The 22047-nt window shown below is 36.9% G+C and overlaps 1 pseudogene; it reads left to right on the forward strand.

The window, feature by feature from the left end:
* The window catches only part of LOC102838095, a 35304-nt pseudogene that overhangs the window by 7823 nt on the left and 5434 nt on the right, over positions 1 to 22047 (forward strand).

Below are 22047 nucleotides of genomic sequence, written 5' to 3' on the forward strand. Positions count from 1 at the left end.
CTTTGGACACATTGTCCGGAGAGAACAGTCGCTGGAGAAGGATGTCATGCTGGGTAGGGTAGAGGGTCAGAGAAAAAGAGGAAGACCCCCAACGAGATCGATCAGCCAGGTGGCATCATTGATGGTGTCAAGTGTGGCAGCGGTAGTGAGGTTGGCCCAGGATCGGACATTGTTTTGTCCTGCTGTGCTATGAGTTGGTTCCAACTCGATGGCACCTGACAACAACAACAACATCAAACATTCTTTGTAACTCTAATATTGTTAGACCCCAAACCTAGAGATGCATTTAAACCTGTATAACAAAATTCACTATTACTTGTCTGTAGTATATAGAAAACTTTACATTATATGTATATTGCTTATGGCTATTGAAAAATGTCAGCCTGGTGTCTGGAGCTGATAACTTATAGTGTGGATTCCATTTTAAGAAATAATTGATTTTTTAATCCCATTTTTATAAGTTTTGTTGACTTTTTAAATATTAAGTTTGTCTTAATGTGTGCACTTTGGAATTTAAGTGGACATGTTTGTACATTTTTATTGCTTCAGTAATAAATTTGAGAGGAATATAAAAAGCTGATGAGATTTTTGGAATGTCCTCTTTGTATAGTTAGTATAATTGCCATGGGTTTGGCCAGGTGTAGCTAAACGATATTTCAGGCAAACAACTAATAGCAAAGCTTTTTACACAGTAATTTCCTGGGTAAGGTTCAACAAAATGAAAACTCATCAGAAGCCCTGCTGGGATTCCATCAGCAAGCATTTATTTGTAGTTGCATGTACACCTGCTTACATAGTAATAATACACCAGTGAGTTAAGTCACTATGCCAATGCAAATTAGCTTTATTTTGAATCTAACACTGAATTCTCACAGACATACTAACGAGACACATGAATTGACACTGGAAGGTTAGAATAAACTAGAAAGATTCTATAGCATCTGCCTATTTCTCTTCATACTATTGGTTGTAGATAACCTTTTATGAAAATCCTTTCTTTGTGAGCTCTTACCATTTAGGTAAAAAAATTGCAGCATATGCCTTGCTCTATTGGTGCAGTGATACTGAGCAATGCAAGCATGTTGGCTGCAATGTGAGTTTTCCACCCAAGAGAATCCATGCTACTTACTTCAAACTTAAATTCAATTTAGCAAATATTTATAGAGGAATGACTATGTGTAAGGCATTGTATTAGGTCTTGAGGTAGGGACAGTGCATAAAAGATGAGCATAAATGCCACCTGCTCCTTAAGATTTCTTATGTGATAATGGAGAAAAGGTAAACATTCACAGTACTCTATGGCAAAACACAAAACTGCAAAAGCCACCGAGATCTACTTGGCATAGAAACAACTGAACCCAACAGTCTATGTAATCAGCAAAAGATTGCTTATCTAACAAGAGATGCCTATCAGACAGGCTTAATGTATAGAAGGATTTAAATATATTGAGGAGAACAAAAAGGGCAGCAGCATGAGTCAAGGAAAAATGTGGAAAAGGAGAATGCATGTTTGGGCAAATAGCCAGGAATTCAGTTTAGCTGGAGAGCTGGAGTTCTATGGAAGCAATGAGAGATGATACTAGAAAAGAAGGTGGAATTCATAGATCAAATTAGCAGTCATCTTTTGGAGACATTTCAAGCCAGATATTGCCCTGCTAAAAAGTGAGGAATTTGTTTATTTTTTTTTAGTCAGGGAGTTACTGAGAAAATTCTCAGTTTTGAGAATGGAATTCAAAATATGACATTTTCTAATGCATATTCATACCTCTTCCGTAGAATACAATCTAACAATGCCTATTTAAAGAAATAAGAAAAAAAATTGCTTCTGTATTATCTAAATTTTCTGATATGTAAAATTAACACCCCCACCTGTTATTTTCCCTCTCTATTGAGTTGCATGATTTTTGTTTTTAACACTGAAGAATTAATATGGTTAGCAAATAACCCACATTTCTTTATCAATACAATAGAAATAATAATACTGCCTTTATAAAATTTCTGTGAAGATGAAATTAAATACTGTGTGAAATAGTCTAACATGTGCAGTATGAGCTACATGGTGTTCAGAAAATATGTTGTTGTTTTTGTTAGGTGCCATCGAGTCAGTACCAACTCATAGCAACCTTATGCACAGCAGAACGAAACACTGCCCGATCCTGGGCCAACCTCACAACCTCACTACCATGCTTGAGCCCATTGATGCTGTCATTTTGCCAATCCATCTCACTGGGGGTCTTCCTCTTTTATCTGACCCTCCACCCTACCAAACGTGATATCCTTCTCCAGAGCCTGGTCCCTCCTGAAAATATGTCCGAAGTAAGAGATATGAAGTTTGGCCATCCTGGCCTCCAAGGAACATTCTGGCTGCCCTTCTTCCAACACAGATCTGTTGGTTCTTTTGGCAGCCCATGGCACTTTCAGTATTCTCCTCCAACACCATAACTCAAAAGCATTAATTCTTCTACGATCTTCCTTATTCACTGTCCAGCTTTCACATGCATATGAGGTGATTGGAAATATCATGGCTTGGTCAGGCTCACTTTAGTCCTCAAACTGACATCTTTGCTCTACAACACTTTAAAAAGGTCTTGTGCAGCAGATTTGCCTAATGCAATAAGTTGTTTGATTTCGTGACTGCTGCTGTCATGAGACTCGGTGGTTGTTTCAAGAAGAATGAAGTCCTTGACAACTTCAATTTTTTCTCCATTGATAAAAATGTTGTTTACTGGTCCAGTGGTGAGGATTTTTGTTTTCTTTATATTGAGATGTAATCCATACTGAAGGCCGTGCTCTTTGATGTTCATCAGTAAATGTTTTAAGTCCTCTTCACTTTAAGCAAGCAAGGTTGTATCATCTGCATATCGCAGGTTGTTAATGAGTCTTCCTTCAATCCTGATGCCATGTTTTTCTTCATAAAACCCAGCTTCTTGGATTATTTGTTCAGCAAATGGGTTGAATAAGTATGATGAAAGAATACAACCCTGTCTCACACCTTTCTTAATTTTAAACTGTTCAGTGTTCCCATGTGCTCTTCAAACAACTGCATTTTGGACCAAAGGAGCTCTGGTAGCGTAGTGGTTACGAATCGGGCTGTGAGCCGCAAGGTCAGCAGTTCGAAACTACCAGTGGTTCCGCAGGAGAAAGATGAGGCGATCTGCTCCTGTAAAGATTTACAGCCTTGGAAACCCTGTACAGGGTCGCTATGAGTCGGAACCGACTCCATGGCACTTAACAACAACAACAACAACAACAGATTCCTCACAAGCACAATTAAGTGTTCTGGAATACTCATACTTCACAATGTTGTCCATGGTGTGATTCACACAATTGAAAACCTTTGTGTAGTCAATAAAGCACAGGTAAACACCATTCTGATATTCTCTGCTTTCATCCAAGATCCATCGGACATCAGCAATGATATCCCTCATTCCATGTCCTCTTCTGAATGCAGCTTGAACCTCTGGAAGTTTTCTGTCAATGAGCTGTTCCTGTATTACTTTTAGTAACACTTTACTCACATGGGATATCAAAGCTATTGTCTGATGATTTCTGAATTCCGTTGGGTCACCCCTCTTTTGAATGGACACAAATATGGATCTCTTCCAATCAGTCGGCCAGATAGTTGTCTTCCAAATTCTTTGAAATTTGAATTAAATGTACTCAGTAAATATGAATACATTTATTTCAAATGCCTGTTGCCAGAAGTAGCTTCTGAAGGTATTATCAGGTTATGTTCTATAGAGCTATCTGATTCTATCAGATCCTGCCAGTGTAAAATAAATCCACAAATACTGTGAAAATAGCCAAAAGAAATAGGTCATCAGTTCTGTTACGAGTAATGTCCTGAATCAGCCTGAGACTCGGGAGTGAATTTGTTATGTAAAGTGGCTGAAGGGAATATATAGAACATGAGGCCCCATTTTGCTCAATGGAGCACTTAATCTGGTTCTAGTATGAGTGTCTTGGTTGACAATATTAGGGCTAATAGAGATATGGGTCTATAATGGAAAGTACATGACAACATATGGCACATTGGTGATGCTTCCTTGGGGTTGGAAACTTGTGAACATACTTGTGTTTTGTATTTTTTTAATTTTAGAAAATTTTCTTTTAAGCCATTTGGGAAAATCTGCCAATACCCTATCCTGTGGTCAGTAGTGTCTGTACCTTAAACGCAGACTCAGATGAATAGCCTCTAATCTTTGAGTTACCTGGATTGTGTTTAGTAATCAATAATAGTATGTTAGATTTAAACAGCAAGGGGAAATGTTTTGTTAGCAATTGAATTGCTTCCCTATTGTTTTTTGAGCTTTCTGGTGTCTATAGTACATAGCTCAGAAAGGATATTTGGTTGCTCTACAACTATCTTTAATATTAAGAGTCATTGTAGTTGTTAAATGCAATTTAATCAGTTATAACTCATAGCTCTCCAATGTAGGGTTCCCGAAGAGCAGGTGGTGAAATGGAACTACCAACATTGTGATTATCAATCCAGGGCTTATCCTATAGTTGCCACAATAAAAAACAAATAGATTGAAAACCAGTGAAGTTAGTGCATTTTGTCCATTTCCCCCAGTCTATAGTAGCTCTATAGGAGCTCTGGTAGCGTAGTGGTTACGAATCGGGCTGCGAGCCTTAAGGTCAGCGGTTCGAAACTACCAGCCGCTCCGCGGGAGAAAGATGAGGCTTTCTACTCCCGTAAAGATTTACACCCTCGGAAACCCTGTACAGGGTCGCTATGGGTCGGAACCGACTCGACGGCACTTAACAACAACAACAACATAGTAGTTCTTACTATTTGAACCCCAGAGTCTTGGTGTGGTGCTGTGGGTTAATGTGCCAGACTGCAAAGCCATTTGAACTGCAAGGTTGGTAGTTCAAGCTCATCGGCTGCTCCTCAGAAACCCTATACAGGGTTACTTTGGTTTGGAACCAATTCGACGGCACTTAACAGCAACAACATATTTAAACCATAAGGCAGTTTTGGATTTGGGTTAATTGCTGAATTAGATGAAGCTGGTCACATAACTATTTCTTCTTCTTTCTTTCTTTCAGCATTGGATGACTGGGTTTTCATGCTGTGGATAATAAACTGAACTTTGTACATTTTGAACCAGTGCATGCAAAAATAAATGTAATGAAGGGATATTATCTGGCACATTTCTCCAATCTGGAAAAGGTAAATTCCCAAACTTCAGTTGAAATACTTGTATTTTAGTGTGAGTTTTCAAGATAATTGCCTCCTCGTGTCTGCACTCAATTTGTTTTGAATGTGTACAATCATATTAATACACACATGTACTGGAAAGCTTTCTTAACTGTCAGTGGATTGAGTATCCATAAGGGAAGGTGCCTGGGAACTCTGGAATTTATAATCTTTTCACTCTGCCCTTAATTAAAGTGCCCTAGAGACAGATTGTGAGTGACCCAGGGTTATGGGGCTGGAGGTTAAACCTTTTAGCTTTGAGTCTCCAGTTTGAATTTGATCTAAGCTGATAATAAATAAGAGCTAATATGTTTTAATATCAGTTTGGTGACCCATATGAAATAGATTTGTAATTTCAGTCTCATTCTGGTGGACAGGTGTCTTCATCTCACTGGAACTGATAATCTCTGCTGAAGAGGCCGAAAGCATAAAAAAGACAGAAGGAAGTAACATCTAAAATGCTTTCTTAACCTGCTAAGATTGTTGTTCAGTAATGTAAAAAAGTACTAGACCTTAGGATTTCATGTGCCCAGCATGTAAAGAAACTGTGTGTGTAAAGGAGAACAGGGTGGGCTTAATAAGACCCAGAGAGTGAGTCAAATGAGAACCAGGTGTTGAGTCTAGGAGAAATTTAATATCCCTGACTTCTCATGTTTCCCCTTTCTGTTTGGTTGACATGGGAATTTATGTTATAGAGAAAACATGATGGTATTTGCTCACAGCAGATATGTCTACCCCTTAGCCTCAGAAAAAGCCAAGGGCAGAAGAGTTGTGACTAGGTAGAAAGAGAGTAGTACTAGTTACCTGGGAAGGAATAGTAAAAACATTAAGGTACTGTTTAGTTTAAGATATGATATTTTAAATTGAAATATAAGAAAAACTGAGGAAGGGTATTTGCCAATTTAGTTTACTCTACTTTTGTTTCTTTAATTAATCTCATATGTACCTTCACCCACTTTTAAAAAATGATATCTACTAAGATATATGACTATAAGGAGTCCTTATAGATGCTAAGGGATAAGCAACAGACTACTAACCACAAAGTTGTCAGTTCAAACCCACCAGCTGCTCCATGGGATAAAGATTAGCCTTTCTGTTCCCTTAAACATTTACAGGCTTAGAAACACTATACAGGGTTGTATTGAATTGGAATCAACTCAATGACAGTGAGTTTAATTTTAGAAGGTGACTATAGGTAGTTCAAGAATTATGAAAGATCCATTCTTTTTTTTTAGATGTTTTATTATGAATTATGTGATAGTTTACATGGGAGAACATTAGTTTTACATTCATCCTATTGTATATCATTTCATTGCCATGTTTACAATCCCCTCCATGCATCATCAATCAACCAAAGGGTATACACTACAAGCCTGCTCCCCGGTCGTCAGCACACAGCCCCTCTCCCTCTCTGGGTCTAACGTCCCCAGCTGCTGTCTCTGCCTCCATCTCAGGCATCACTGTTTCTCTGGGTAGGGTCCCACTCTCTGCTCTTCTCCCTTGATGGTCCCAGGGACCGCCACTCCTAGACTGAAAATTTAATCACTCCCCTCCTTACTACAAAATGTCTACCTTTACATTTCCAACCCTCACAATTAGTCATGATAACAATTATTTACTATTGTATCACAAGAGATCCATTCTTAAATGTGTCTTTAAGTTGAATTTTAGGAAAGTTGTAACAAGTGCATATGGTTGGTTCTAATTTAGCCTTATTTCACTACCAGAAAAGGAGCCCTGGTAGCACTGTGATATAAGCATTTGGGGTGGTAATAGCAAGATCTACAGTTCAAACCCATCACCTGCTCTGCTGAGAAATATGAGGTTCTCTGTTCCCATACAGTTTTATAATCTCAGAAAATCAAAGCAGCAGCTGAATTCCTATAGGGTCATTATGATTCAGAATCGATTTGATGGCAGTGGGTTTGGTTTAGATTTAATAGTACAAGAAAGAGGCTCTGGTGGTGCTGTGCAATAAACATGAGCATAAGGTCTACAATTCAAATACTTTGTAGGAAAATGATGAGGCTTTCTGCTTCCATAATTGGTTTATATTTGTCAGTCAGTTTGTCATGATGTGGTGGCTTAGTGTTGCTGTGATACTGGAAACCATGCCACTCTTACATTAACTCACAGGAGGTTAGCCCATTGTAGACAGATTTCAGCTGAGTTTCTAGATTAAGACAGGCTAAGAATAAGGAGAAGCAGATCACTTCTGAATGGTTAGTCATGGAAAACCTTATTAATAACACCAGAATATTGTCTGATATAGTACTGGAAGATGAATCCCTCAGGTTGGAAGGTACTCATAATACAACTAGGAAGAAGTTGCTTCCTCAAGGTAGTTGACCTTAAAGATATGGATGGAACAAAGCTTTTGAGACCTTCATTTGCTGATGGGGCACAACTCAAAATAAGAAAAACAACTGCAAATATATATCCGTTAAAAATCAGAACATAGAAAGTACAAACATGATTCTAGGAAAACTGGAAGTTGCCACAAATGAAATGGAATGCATAAAGACTGATATCCTTGACATTAGGAAGCTGAAATTAACTTGTTGTTTGGTGCCATGGAGTCAGTACTGACTCATAGCGACTGTATGTACAACAGAATGAAACACTGCCCGGTCCTGGGCCAATCTCATAATTATTGCTATGCTTGAGCCCTTTGATGCTGCCACTTTGCCACTCCATCTCACTGGGGGTCTTCCTCTTTTTGTCTGACCCTCCACCTTACCAAACATGATATCCCTCTCCAGTGATTGATAACTCCTGACAATATGCCCGAAGTATGAGAGATGAAGTCTAGTTACCCTTACTTCCAAGGGGCACTCTGTCTGTACTTCGTCCAACAAAGATCTGTTGGTTCTTTTGGCAGCCCATGGCACTTTCAATATTCTCCTCCAACACCATAACTAAAATGCATCAACTCTTCTAAGGTCTTCCTTATTCACTATCCAGCTTTCCTATGCATACGAGGTTATTGAAAATACCATGGCTTGGGTCACGTGTCCCTTAGTCATCAAGCTGACATCTTTGCTCTTGGACAGTTTAAAATGGTCTTGTGCAGTTGATTTGTCTAATGCAATACATCATTTGATTTCTTGGCTGCTGCTTCCATGAATATTGATGGTTGATCCAAGAAAAATGAGGTTGAGAAAAAAATCAATCTTTTCTCCATTTATGTGGAGGTTGTTTATTGGTCCAGTGGTGAGGATTTTTGTTTTCTTTACATTGAGATTCAGTCCATATCAAAGGCCATGCTCTTTGATTTTCATCAGTAAGTATTTTAAGTTTTCTTCACTTTCAGCAAGCAAGGTTGTATCATCTACATATTGTAGATTGTTAACGAATCTTCCTCCAATGCTGATGCCACATTTTTCTTCATGCAACCCAGTTTCTCGGATTATTTGCTCAGCACACAGGTTGAATAAGTATGGTGAAAGAATACAATTTTGTCACACACCTTTCCTGATTTTAAACCATTAGCATTCCCATGATCTATTTAAACAACTGTCTCTTGGTCAATGTACAGGTTCCTCATGAGCACAATTGTGTTCCAGAATATTCATGCTTAGCAATGTTGTCCATACCTTGTCACGATTCACACATTCTAAGGCCTCTGGTAGTCAATAAAGCAAAGGTAAACAGCTTTCTGGTGTTCTCTGCTTGCATCCAAGATCCATCTGATGTCAGCAATGATATCCCTCATTCCACATCCTCCTCTAAATCCGGCTTGTACCTCTGGAAATTATCTGTCAATATATGTTTGTAGCTGTTCCTGTTTTATCTTTAGTAAAATTTTACTCGCATGGTTATCAAAGATATTGTCTGATGAGTTCTGAAATCCATTGGGTCACCTCTCTTTGGAACGGGCACAATCAGTTGGCCAGATATTTGTCTTCCAAATTTCTTCCATAAATGTGTGTCTCCAGTGCCACCTCACTTTGTTGAAAGATTTCAATTTGTATGCCATCAATTCCTGGTGCTTTGTTTTTTGCCAATGCCTTCAATGCACCTTGGATTTCATCCTTCAGTATCATTGGCTCTTGATCATATGCTACCTCTTGAAATGGTTGAACATTGACCATTTCCTTTTGGTAAAATGATGCTGTCTATTCCTTCCATTTTCTTTTGATGCTTTCTGCATAATTCAACAATTTGCCCAGAGAATCCTTCAATAATGAAATTCAGAGCTTGAATTTTTTTTCTTCAGTTCCCTCAGCTTGAGAAATGCTGAGTGTGTTCTTCCCTTTTGGTTTACTAACTCCAAGTCTTTGCACATTTCATTGTAATATTTGACTTTGTCTTCTCGAGCTGACCTTTGAAATTTTCTGTTCAGCTCTTGTACCTCCTCATTTCTTCCATTTGCTTTAGCATCTCTATCCTGGAGAGCAAGTTTCAGAGTATCTTATGACATTCATTTGGTCTTTTCCTTCTTTCTTGTCTTCTTAATGGCTTTTTGCTTTCTTCATGTATGATGTTCTTGATGTCATCCCACAACTCTTCTGGTCTTCGGTCTTTAGTGTTTAATGTATCAAATTTGTTTTTCAGATGATCTCTAAATTCAGGTGGGATGTATACAAGGTCATATTCTGGCTCTCTTGGACTTGCTTTAATTTTCTTCAGCTTCAGTCTGAAATTCCATGTGAACAATTGATGGTCTGTTCCACAATATGTCACTGACCTTGTTTTTGCTGATGATATGAAGCTTTTCCGCTGTCTCTTTCCACAGATGTTGTTCAGTTTGAGTTCTGTATATTCCATCTGGTGAGTCCATGTGTATAGTCATCTATTGTGCTATTTAAACAATGAATTTGAAATGAGAAAATCATTGGTTTTGCAGAATTCTATCATGTGATCTCCAATATCTTTTCTGGAGTTGAAAATATTTCTAACTACTGATCTAGCATTGGCCATTTTTGAATTGGATAATCAGTTAATTATGCCAGGAATGACAAAATGAAGAGGAATGTTGTGTTCATCTTCAAAAAGATTATTTCAAGATCTGTCTCAAAGTACAATGCTACCTGTGATAGGATGATATTCATATTCTTACAAAGTAAGCCAGTTAATACAGCTATTATTCACATTTATGCACCAAGTTGCTGACATCCAGCAAGATGGCCGATTAGGTAGACCTGCTACACATAGACCCTCCAAAGGAGACTAAATGAAATTGACACACATGAGAATCCTAGAATCCTGCACTTCAGAGTAAAGATTATAAAAGTGGATTGAATAATTGCTAGAAAGAGCTGAGAAGGGACGGCAAAGGAAAGAGACAAACATATGAATAGTATGCTAGGCAAATTTAGTATGGCTGTTTTAAAATAGCTTTGGAGACAGATGGTGGCCTGGTTGCCAAGGTTCATTCAGGTTATTGGTAACAGGAAAGGTATGATTTTTTTGTGTTTTTTACTTACCCTGGTGACTGGAGATGTGGCCAGTTCCCATACTCATTCATCCTCAGTGCTCCCCAGCTCTCTGGTAGTTCAGAGCCACAAGGTTTTGAGCCATCCAGAGTGAAAGTGGTGCTGAGTATGCCACCTTGGTACCTATGGGTGGGCTCTTCTGCAGATATAGCTTGAATACACATCAGACCAGTCTTGGACTAGCAGGAGCCCTTTTGGCTGGCCATTCTAGAAGAACTCTGTTCTGACACAGAACTTTAAGAGTCTCTTGAACTATGTCTAGATGTGTGCCCTGAACCTAGACAACATGTAGATCTATAGGAACTCCATCTTTCTTTTTTTTTTTTTTTTCACATTGAGATACAATCTATACTGAAGGCTATGGTCTTTCATAATGTCATCCTTCTCCCATCCACCTCATGTGCTCCTTGGCTTATAGGAGACCCCAGAGACTTTCCATTTTGGATTCAGAATTTGCACTGTTTTTTGTTTGTTTCGTCTTTTTTTTCTTTTTGTTTTCCCCTTTGCTGCATTCGTTTATTCTTTATTCTCCTTCTTCCCCTCTCTTCCCTTGCTTTTTTAATCCTCTATATTTCTGCTTTCTTTTTTCCTTCTTTTCTTTCATTTATATTTTTCCATTTTTGATTTGTCTTTACTACTTTTGAGTCTGTTTCTCATTTCAGATTCCTCCTTCCTGGTTGTATTCAATCTAGTGGTTTCTTTGTCTTCTTCTCATTTTCACCTTATATAGTTCTATTTTCCTGTCCTTCTTTTATCTTTTCATACCATATTCTTTATGTTATTATATTAGTTTTATCTAGTTGTTGAAATTTTTTTCTTTTTTATTCATTTTTTTTTTTTTTTTCACTTTTGTTTGCTTGTCTGTCTTATTTTCTTGTTAGGGTGTGTGTGTGTTTTCTCTTCTGACCTCACCATACAGGAGACAGAAGCAATGCCCATACAGCCTAGAAACAGACATGCCCCCTGTAGCTCCAACCCACAAGACAAGAGCCAGTGCCTTCTCCCACACCACATGATATAGAATCGACAGAAGTCAAACACCAGGCAAACTCACTGTAAAAATAAACTGAATGAATGTCACACAAAAAACCTATTCTGTAATCACACCCATCAAGAGACAATTGGTGGTAGTGTAGGAATGCACTAACAAACAATCATCAGTTAAATACAAACACAATGACACCACAAAATAAAGAGACAGCAGGTAATTTCAGTTCATATTAAGAAACAAGAGAGTGTAGTTCAAGCAAGTGACTAAGAAAATATTTCCAAGGAAGAAAAGGTAATGGAAACCTGAGAAACAATTCAAAAGAAAGCTATTTAGGTACATTCAATGGATTGGGAGAAAGAAATAGACAATTCTACAATAACAGTTGTTGTTATATGCCATTGAGTCAGTTGTAACTCATTGTGACTCTATGCATAACAGAATAAAACACTGCCCAGTCCTGCACCATGCTCACAATGGTTGATACCATTGAGCACATTGCTGCTATCACTGTGCCAATTCACAGTGTCCAGGGAATTCCTCTTTTTCACTGATCCTCCACTTGAACAAACATGATGTCCTTCTCCAGAGATAATACCTTCTGATAATATGTCTGAAGTATGAGAGACCAAAATCCTTGCTTCTAAGGAACATTCTGGAGGTACATCTCCCAACCCAAATTTATTTGTTCTTCTGGCAGTCCATGGTACTTTTAACATTCTTCTCAACCATCATAAATCAAATGAACCTCTTCTTCTACAGCCTTCCTTATTCATTATCCAAATTCCACATGCATATCAAAACTACAGAAACGATAATGGCTTGGGTGAAGCACACCTTAGTCCTCAAATTGGTTTCATTGTTTTGAATATATTAAAGAAGTCTTGTGAAGAAGATTTACTAATGTCAAATGTCATTTACTTTCTTGAGCACTGCTTCCATTAGTGTTGATAGTTAATAAAAGAAAAATGAAATATTTGACAACTTCAATCTTTTCCCTATTTACCATGATGTTATCCATTGGTCCAGTAGAGAGGATTTTTGTTTTATTTATATTGAGGTGAAACCCACACTGAGAAATGTGGTCTTTGATCTTCATAAGCAGGTATTTTAAATCTTTTTTGTTTCAGCAAGTAAGGTTGTACATTTGTATATTGCAGGTTGTTAATGAGTCTTCATTCAATCCTGATGCCACATGTTTTTTCATATAATCCAACTTCTCAGATTACTTGTTCAGCATACAGGTTAAATAAGTATGGTGAAAGAACACAACCCTGGTGCACAGCTTCTCTGATTTTAAACCATTCAATGCCCCCTAGTTCTTTGTGAAAAACTGCCTCTTGCTCTATGTACAGGTTCTCATGAGCATAATAATGTGTTATAGAATACACTTTGTTAACAATGTTATCAAAAGCGTGTCATGACCCACACAGTTGAGAGCATTTGCATAGTCAGTAAAGCATGGGTAACATCTTTCTGGTATTTTCTGCTTTCAGTCAAGAACCATCTGATGCCAGCATTGATATCCTTCATATGACACCTTAGTTTGAATCCAGATTAAACCTCTGGCAGTTCCCATTTTTGAATGATCTTCAGCAAAATTTTATTGCATGTGATATATATGATATTGTCCAGTGATTTGCACATTTCACTTGGTCACCTTTCTTTGGAATCAGTGCAAATATGGATTTCTTCCCATCATTTTGCAAGGTAGCTAGCTGTCTTCCAAATTTTCCAACAAAGATGAGTTAGTGTCTCCAGTGCTGCATTAATTTATTGAAAGATTTCAATATGTATTCCATGAACTACTGGAGGTTTGTGTTTTGCCAAAACTTTCACTACACCTTGTACTCCTTTCTTCAGTGCCATTGGCTCTTGATCTTATACTACCACTTGAAATGGTTGAACATCAATCATTTATTTTTGATACAGTGTCTTTGAGTTTTCCTTTCATCTTCTTTTGATGCTCTCGCATCACTCAATATTTGCTCATAGAATCCTTCAATATTGTAAGCCGAGGCTTGAATTTTCTTCAGTTCTTTCAGCTTAAGAAATGCTGAGTGTGTTCTTCACTTTTGTTGTTCTAATTCCAGGTCTCTGCAAATTTCATTATAATGCTTGACTTTGTCTTATTGAGCTGTCTTTTTTCTGTCCAGCTCTTTTAACTCCTCATTTCTTCTCTTTCCTTAAACAGCTCTATACTGGAGAGCAAGTTTGAGAGTCTCTTTAGACATACATTTTGGTCTTTAAAAAATTTCTTTTTGTCTTCTTAATGACCTTTTGCCGTCTTCCTGGGTGATGTTCTTGATGTCATCTCATAACTTTTCTAGTCTTCAGTTTTATTATTAAGTTTCTAATGCATCAAATCGGTTCTTGATGTGATCTCTAAATTCTGGTGGGATATATTCAAGGTCATATTTTGGCTCTGGTGGACTTGTTTTAATTTTCTTAAGTTTCAGCTGAATTTGCATAAGAACAATTGATAGTCTGTTCCACTGCTGCCCCTGGCTTTGTTTTTGCTGATGGTATGGAGCTTTTCCACTGTCTCCTTCCACAAATGTAGTCATATTTATTTATGTTCCATCTAGTGGGGTCCATGTGTATAGCCACATTTATGCTGCTTAAAAAGGTATTTGCAATGAACTAGTCATTGATTTTTCAAAATTCTTTCATGGGGTCTCCAGCATTATTTCTATCACCAAGTCCAAAATTTCCAACTACCCATCCTTCCTTGTTTTTTCCACTTTTGCATTACAATCACAATAATTATCAATACATCTTGATTGCATGTTTGATCAATTTCAGACTGAAGAAGTTGGTAGAATTTTTCAATTTCATCATACTGGCTTAAGTGGTTGGTGCTTAAATTTGAATAGTAGTTGTATTAACTGGTCTTACTTTTAGCTGTATGGATATTATCCTATCACAGACAGCATTGCACTTCAAGATATATCTTGAGTTGTTCTTTTTGATGATGAATGCAATGCCATTCATTTTCAATTTTTCATTCCATCATAGTAAACCATGTGATTGTCATATTAAAAATTATCAATAATGGTCCATTTCAGCTCACTAATTCCTAGAATACTGGTATTTTGTATTCCATATCAGTTTTTACAACTTCCAAATTTTTAGATTCATACTTTGCATATTACATGTTCCAATTATTAATGAATGTTTATAGCTGTTTCTCCTCATTTTGACTTGTGTCACATCAGCAAATGAAGATCTGAAAGCTTTTCTCCATTCACATTATCACAGTTATCTCTACTTTTCAGAGGCAGTTCTTCTCCAGTAGTGTTTTGAGTGCCTTTCAATCTGTGTGGCTCAATTTTCTGGCAATATATAATATTCTGTTGTTTTTCATCATGTTTAAATATTCAATATTCTTGTGCTATCTGGTAGTGTTCCTCTGTTATTCAAAAGGTTTTCAGTGACTAAATATTCAGAAATAGTTTGTCCCTCCTTCCTAATCTGTCTTAGTGTGGATGCTCAATTGAAACCTATGCATGATGGTTGATCATGCTGGTATTTAAAATACCACTAGCATAGCTTTCAGAATCAAGGCAACACAAAAGCCACCCAGTACTGACAGATGAGTGGTGATCATCTCTCATACTTCAGACAAATCAGAAAGTACCCATCTCTGGAGAATAGCATCATGCTTAGTAAAGTGGACGGTCAGCAAAAAAGAGGAAGAATCCCAGTGAAATGGATTGTCACAGTAGCAGTAGCAGTGGGCTCAAGCTTCAAAAAGTGAGGATGGTATAGGACTGGACATTGTTTCACTCTGTTGTTCATAAGGTTTCTATGAGTTGGAACTGACTTGATAGTGCCTAATAGCAGCAACAACCACATGATCTTATCTACTGATGCAGAAAAGGCATTTGACAAAATCCAACATGCATTCCTAATAAAAAAACATTCAACAAAATAGAAGTAGATGATAGAGTTCTCAATATAATTAAGGCATATGTACAAAACCAGGAGTCCTGGTGTGGTGCCGTAGGATAAGCACTTGACCTCAAGGTCAGTTTGAACCACAAGGTTTGTGGTTCAAATTAACCAGCTGTTCCTTGGAAACACTATTCAGGGTTGCTATGAGTTGGAACTGTCTCAACAGCTCTTAGCAATAAAAACAAATGCAAAGCAAACAGCCAACATCGCTCTAATACAGATAATTGTGATCAGAAACCAGACAAGGATGCCCATCATGATCAATATTGTGCTGTAAGTCTTTGTCAGAGGTATATAGCAAGAAAGGAAAATTAAAGGCATCTTTATTGGCAAAGAAGTAAATTTTTCTCTACATGCAGATGATGTCATCCTATACTTAGAAAGTCCCAAAGACTCAGCAACAAAATTATTGGAACCCATTAACAGATTTAGGTGTCTAGGTAAAAAAAATCAACATACAATAATCAGTTGAATTTCTTTACACTATTAAAGAGAACTTTGAAAGGAAATCAGGAAAACAATACCATTTACAATAGCTACTCAAAAGATGAAATACTTAGGAATAAATCTAAGCAGAGAAACAACAAAACCTATGCAAAGAAAACTAAAAACACATTTACAAGAAAAGAAAAGACACCTCTAAAAGTGGAAGAATATAACATGGATAAAATATTTAATATAGTGAAAATTGTAACACTACCTAAGGCAATCCATATCCAGATTACAATGTCAGTTTTAAAAGAGATTAAAAACAAACAAAACAGAACTAATCATTATCTTTATGCAGAAAGAAAAGCAACCCTGGATAACCAAAGCATTACTAAAAAAGCAAAGCAAAGTAGAAGGCCTCTTACTTTGCCATCTCAAAACCTGCTACACAACCACAGTAGCCAAAACAGCCTACTACTGGTTCAATGAAAGATACAAAGATGAATGGAAGAGAATTGAGATATCAAAAATAAATTTATCACCCTACACTCAGTTGAAGTCCTGGTGTGGCACTGTGGATTAATGTGCTTGACTGCAAAGTCAGTTTGAACTGCAAGGTCGGTGGATCAAGCTTACCAGCTGCTCCTTGGAAACACTATACAAGATAGCTATGGGTCAGAAACTACTCAACGGCACTTAACAACAACAACTAATTGATCTTTGACTAAAGGCCAAAATACATTATATGAGGGTGGGATATTCTCTTTAACTAATGGTGCTGGCAAAACTGGAAACTCATTTGCAGAAGAATGAGACAATACTCATATTTCATGCCATATATGAAAGTGAATTCAATTAAGATTAAATAACTAAATATGAAACCGAATTCAATTAAGATTAAAGACCTAAATATGAAACCTAGAAATGGGAACAATTTTTTGGAAATGACATATCAGAGAAGGTGCATCTCTCTAAAATGTATAGAACAGGTCAACATCTCAACAAGAAGACAGATAATCCAATTTAAAAATAAACAAAGAACATGAACAAACACTTCAAAGGAAGCATTGAACATCCAACAAACATTATGTAGAAGTACTCTTGATCATGAGCCATTGTTGTCGTAGTGAAGTACTGTTGAGTTGATTCTGACTCATAATGTCTGCTGTTATTATTGTTGTTAAGTATTGTCGAGTTGGTTTCACCTCATATTGACCTTGTATAGGGGTTCTGAGGATTGACTGGTGGATTTGAACTGCTGACCTAGTGGTTAAAATCAACTTTACGTTCCAGTGCTTAATCTACAGTGCCACACCAAGACTGTATTGTTGATGGTATCAAGCACTGTCAAGTCAGTATCAACTCATAGCCACCCTGTGTAGGGTTTCTGAGGAGTGGCTGGTGAGTTTGAACCACTGACTTTGCAGTTCAAACTGCCCTTTCAGTCCAGTGCTTATCCTACAACAGCACGCCAGGATTCCATTTGTTGTTGTTGTTAAGTACCGTCAAGTTGGTTCTAACCCATAGCAATCGTGTATAGAGTTTCTGAGGTGTGGCTGGTGTGCTTGAATCACTGACCTTGCAGTAAAAACTGACTTTGCAGCCCAGCACATTAACCCACAGTGTCAAACTAGAACTCATATTTCATGCCTTAAATAAAAGTGAAGTCAATGAAGATTAAAGACCTAAATGTGAAACCTAGAAATGAGAAATTTTTTTTGGAAATGACAAATCAAAAGGATAACATTACCTAATGACAAAGTTGAGAAGGGATGGGAAGGAAGGTGGAATGGAAATAGAAACCTCAGGGAGGAAGCAGGGCAATTTGCTGCATGGAGGGGATTGCAAACATTGAGAAGAAACAAAGTGTGTGATCTAATGAATGTTAAACTTATGATCTAATCTGCAACCATTCACTTAATTCACAATAAAAAGTTTTGTTTTGTTTGTTTGTTTAGAAAATCAACTCTGAAAATAATTAACAACAACAGAAAATCCAGAATGAGGGAATAGTTTATGTTGAAATTGTATCATAGAGCAAAGCACTACATGGTCCAGAGATAAATAGAATGGCTCTTGATTTATTACAGAACTCAGGAGAATCAGAGTAGTACTTGATCAGGTTCACTGAATTGAAGGAGATATGTACAGATAACTTCAAGGAAATTCTATATTTACACCCACATACAAAAAACAGTGTGACACTGAGGCTTAAGGATCTATAACATCTTCTATAGAAAAAAAGTAGACACCAAATACTATCCCTTTTCTGCATGGAGATTTTGTGAGTTTTCTGAGTCAAAAACTGAATTCCTTATGACTTTGTAAGTAGATGTATTTGCTTCTTAAGTTAGCTTCAGAAAATGCAGCATAAGAGAACCGAATATAATAAGAAGCTTCTTCTATAACAGTATTTACTGAAAATAAAATAAAACAACATTGCAAGAATAAGCTCTGTTTTATCTACCCATTACAGAAATCACTTTCATTAAATCCTTAATGTTAGCCAAGAAAGTAGATTAGCATAAGTCCCTTTGGACAAGCTATTAATGCCATCCCATGAACCATTTAAGAGGAGTTTCAAATTTAATCTCTTCTCTGTTCCCTGAACACACCTTTGAAAAAAATTAATTATTTTCTGCCCTCATGGACACCCACTACTTTTAGGTCAATAAAATAACTATTTCTAGGCTTTTTTTACTAGAAAAAATATATATGATAGTATACATTGGATTGCCTTTTTAGCAAAGAAGGTAATTAAGGCTTATATTTTGCAATGGGTTTCCAAAACTACTATCTCCAAGGACCTATATTTGTAACTGCATTTTCAATTGCCAATTAGATAAAGAGTATATCATGTGAATCCACTGAAATGTGTTCATAGCTATACTGCAATCCCTTTGTAAATGTTGTTTTCAAGAGTACTTTATATACTAAATTGAGTTAAATTGTGGTTGGCCTATTTAAAATCATTATTTGACTTTTGACATTTACTAATCACTGTATTATAATTAATTATATCTATTGTAATTTTCCCATATTTAAATATTTGTAATAATTAAAATTGTAGCATGAGTTATAGGTCAAAAACAAAATGGGGATATAATTGCTAAATAAAATGATAGATGAAATAATAGTACAGATAGCAAATCAACAATAATCTTTCATGAAATATAATTTAAGTTTCCTTTTATAAAGTATGTAATTTAAGGATTAACTGGATAAAATGAAATTCACTATGCCTTTAATTTGTCATATGCAAAACTGTTTGTTGTTGTTGTTGTTGTTGTTGTTGTTGTTGTTAGGTGCCATCGAGTCGGTACCAACCCATAGCGACCTTATACACAGCAGAATGAATCACTGTCTGATCCTGGACCAACCACACTACTGTTGCCACTCTTGAATCTATCAATGCTGCCACTTGGTCAATCCATCTCGTTGGGGGTCGTCCTCTTTTTCTCTGACCCTCCACCTTACAAAACATGATCTCCCTCTCCAGTGACTGGTCCCTGCTGACAATATGTCTTAAGTATGAGAGATGAAGTTTGCCCATCTTGGCCTCCAAGGAGCTCTCTGGCTGCACTTCTTCCAAAACGGATCTATTGGTTTTTTTGGCAGCCCATGGCACTTTCAATATTCTCCTCCAACACCACAACACAAAGGCATCAATTCTTCTACGATCTTCCTTATTCACTGTCCAGCTTTCGCATCCATATGAGGTTATTGAAAATACCATGGCTTGGGTCAGGCGCACCTTATTTCTCAAGCTGATATCTTTGCTCTTCAACACTTAAAAAAGGTCTTGTGCAGCAGATTTGCCCAATGCAATATGTCGTTTGATCTCTTGACTGCTGCTTCCAATCAGTTGATCAGATAGTTGTCTTCCAAATTTCTTGGCAGAGGTGAGTGAGTGCCTCCTGTGCCGCCTCACTTTCTTGAAAGATTTCAATTTTCATTCCATCAATTCCTGGTGCCTTGTTCTTTGCCAATTCCTTCAAGGCACCTTGGACTTCCTCCCTCAGTATCATTGGCGACCTAATAAATTATTTAATAATCAACATTTGAGTATATATGCATGCCAGAAATCAATCTAGAGAAAAGCAAATTTATAGAAATTTTAGAAGATGAATCCAAAGTAACTCCTACCATAAAAACTGGTAGATTAATAAACAAACAACAGCAAAGAAATACTATAGGTTTTATGAAGGTGAGAGTACAATCATGGTACAGTGGAATGACTAAGAAAGAATAATGAAAATACAAGGACATAAAAAATGACTTAATTTTTTTGTGGCACTGTGGATTAATGTGCTGGACTACAAAGTCGGTTTCAACTGTAAGGGCAATGGTTCAAGCTCATCAGTTGCTCCTCGGAAACCCTATACAGGGTCTCAATGTGTCGGAACTGACTTGAAGGCACTTAACAACAACAACATTTAAGGTCCTTAGATAATTTTTAAATATTAACATTTAAAAGTTATATGCTAAGAAAACACTTAAAGGAATTACATACACCAACCTGATTGTAGATTTTGTCTTAATCGTCCAAATCCTTATAAGAAAGGAAAACAGCAACAAAATTCTAAATAACTTTATATCTTAAATGCTGTCAATACAGTAATACAATGTATGATTCGTGCTAACATACCCTGCTTGTGCCCTAAGACATACTAAATTGCTTCTATTTGATATCTATGGATATAAGTGACATAATCAACCTATGATTTGAAGTTATACTTCTGACAAATAGGCAAGAAATGGTTTGGAAAGATAGAAAGCTTAAAGATAGACAAATGATTTCAATAGTCTTAATGGGCAGTAAGGAAAATCAGAAATAAGGAGTGGGAATGAGAATGGAAAAGTGGACAGTAAATTTAATAGCTATTTTGTAGAGACAAAGTATTCACCATTTGGATATGAAGAAAAATGGCAATGTTGTAAAGGATTGAAAGATAACAATTTGCTTGCTTTTTTAAATTTTGAAATCTTGCTAATTAGAGAATAGTGATCCTATTAACAAAAATAAATAATTTATAAAATGAAGTCCAGATAAGGAGATGGATGGAAAGTTACAAATTTGGTTTTCAGCAGATTGATAAATGGTACTAGAAGTCATCTGTACCATCTCTCAGAAACTTATAAATGCAGCAGTATAACTTTGTAATGGAAATGTAATCCTCAAGATGACAACTTTGCTCTTCAACACTTTAAAACGGTCTTGTGCAGCAGATTTACCTAATGCAATATATCATTTAATTTCTTGACTGCTGCGTCTATGAGTGTTGATGGTTGCTCCAGGAAGAATGAAGTCATTGACAACTTCAATCTTTTCTCCATTGATAAGAATGTTGTTTACTGGTCCTGTGGTGAGGATTTTTGTTTTCTTTACATTGAGATGTAATCCATACCGAAGGCTGTGCTCTTTGATGTTCATCAGTCAATGTTTTAAGTCCTCTTCACATTCAGCAAGCAAGGACTTCTGGTGTGGTGCAGTAGGATCAGCACTGGACTGGGAACCACAAGCAAGGTTGTATCATCTGCATATCGCAGGTTGTTAAATAGTCTTCCTGCAATGCTGATGCCACCTTTTTCTTCATGCAACCCAATTTCTCGTATTATTTGCTCAGCATACAGGTTGAATAAGTATGGTGAAAGAATACAACCTTGTTGCACACCTTTCTTAATTTTAAAACATTCAGTGTTCCCATGTTCTGTTCAAACAACTGCCTCTTGGTCCAGGTACAGATTCCTCATGAGCACAATTAAGTGTTCCGAAATACTCATACTTCACAATGTTGTCCACAGCTTGTCATGATCCACACAATTGAAAGCCTTTGCATAGTCAATAAAGCACAGGTAAACATCTTTCTGATATTCTCTTCTTTCAGTCAAGATCCATCGCTCATCAGCAATGATATCCCTCATTCCATGGCCTCTTCTGAATCCGGTTTGAACTTCTGGAAGTTCTCTGTCAATGTATGCTTGCAGCTGTTTCTGTATTACCTTTAGTAAAGCTTTTCTTGCATGGG

Source organism: Chrysochloris asiatica, unplaced genomic scaffold (assembly GCF_000296735.1).
Source record: "Chrysochloris asiatica unplaced genomic scaffold, ChrAsi1.0 scaffold00091, whole genome shotgun sequence".
NCBI classification, from domain to species: domain Eukaryota; kingdom Metazoa; phylum Chordata; class Mammalia; order Afrosoricida; family Chrysochloridae; genus Chrysochloris; species Chrysochloris asiatica.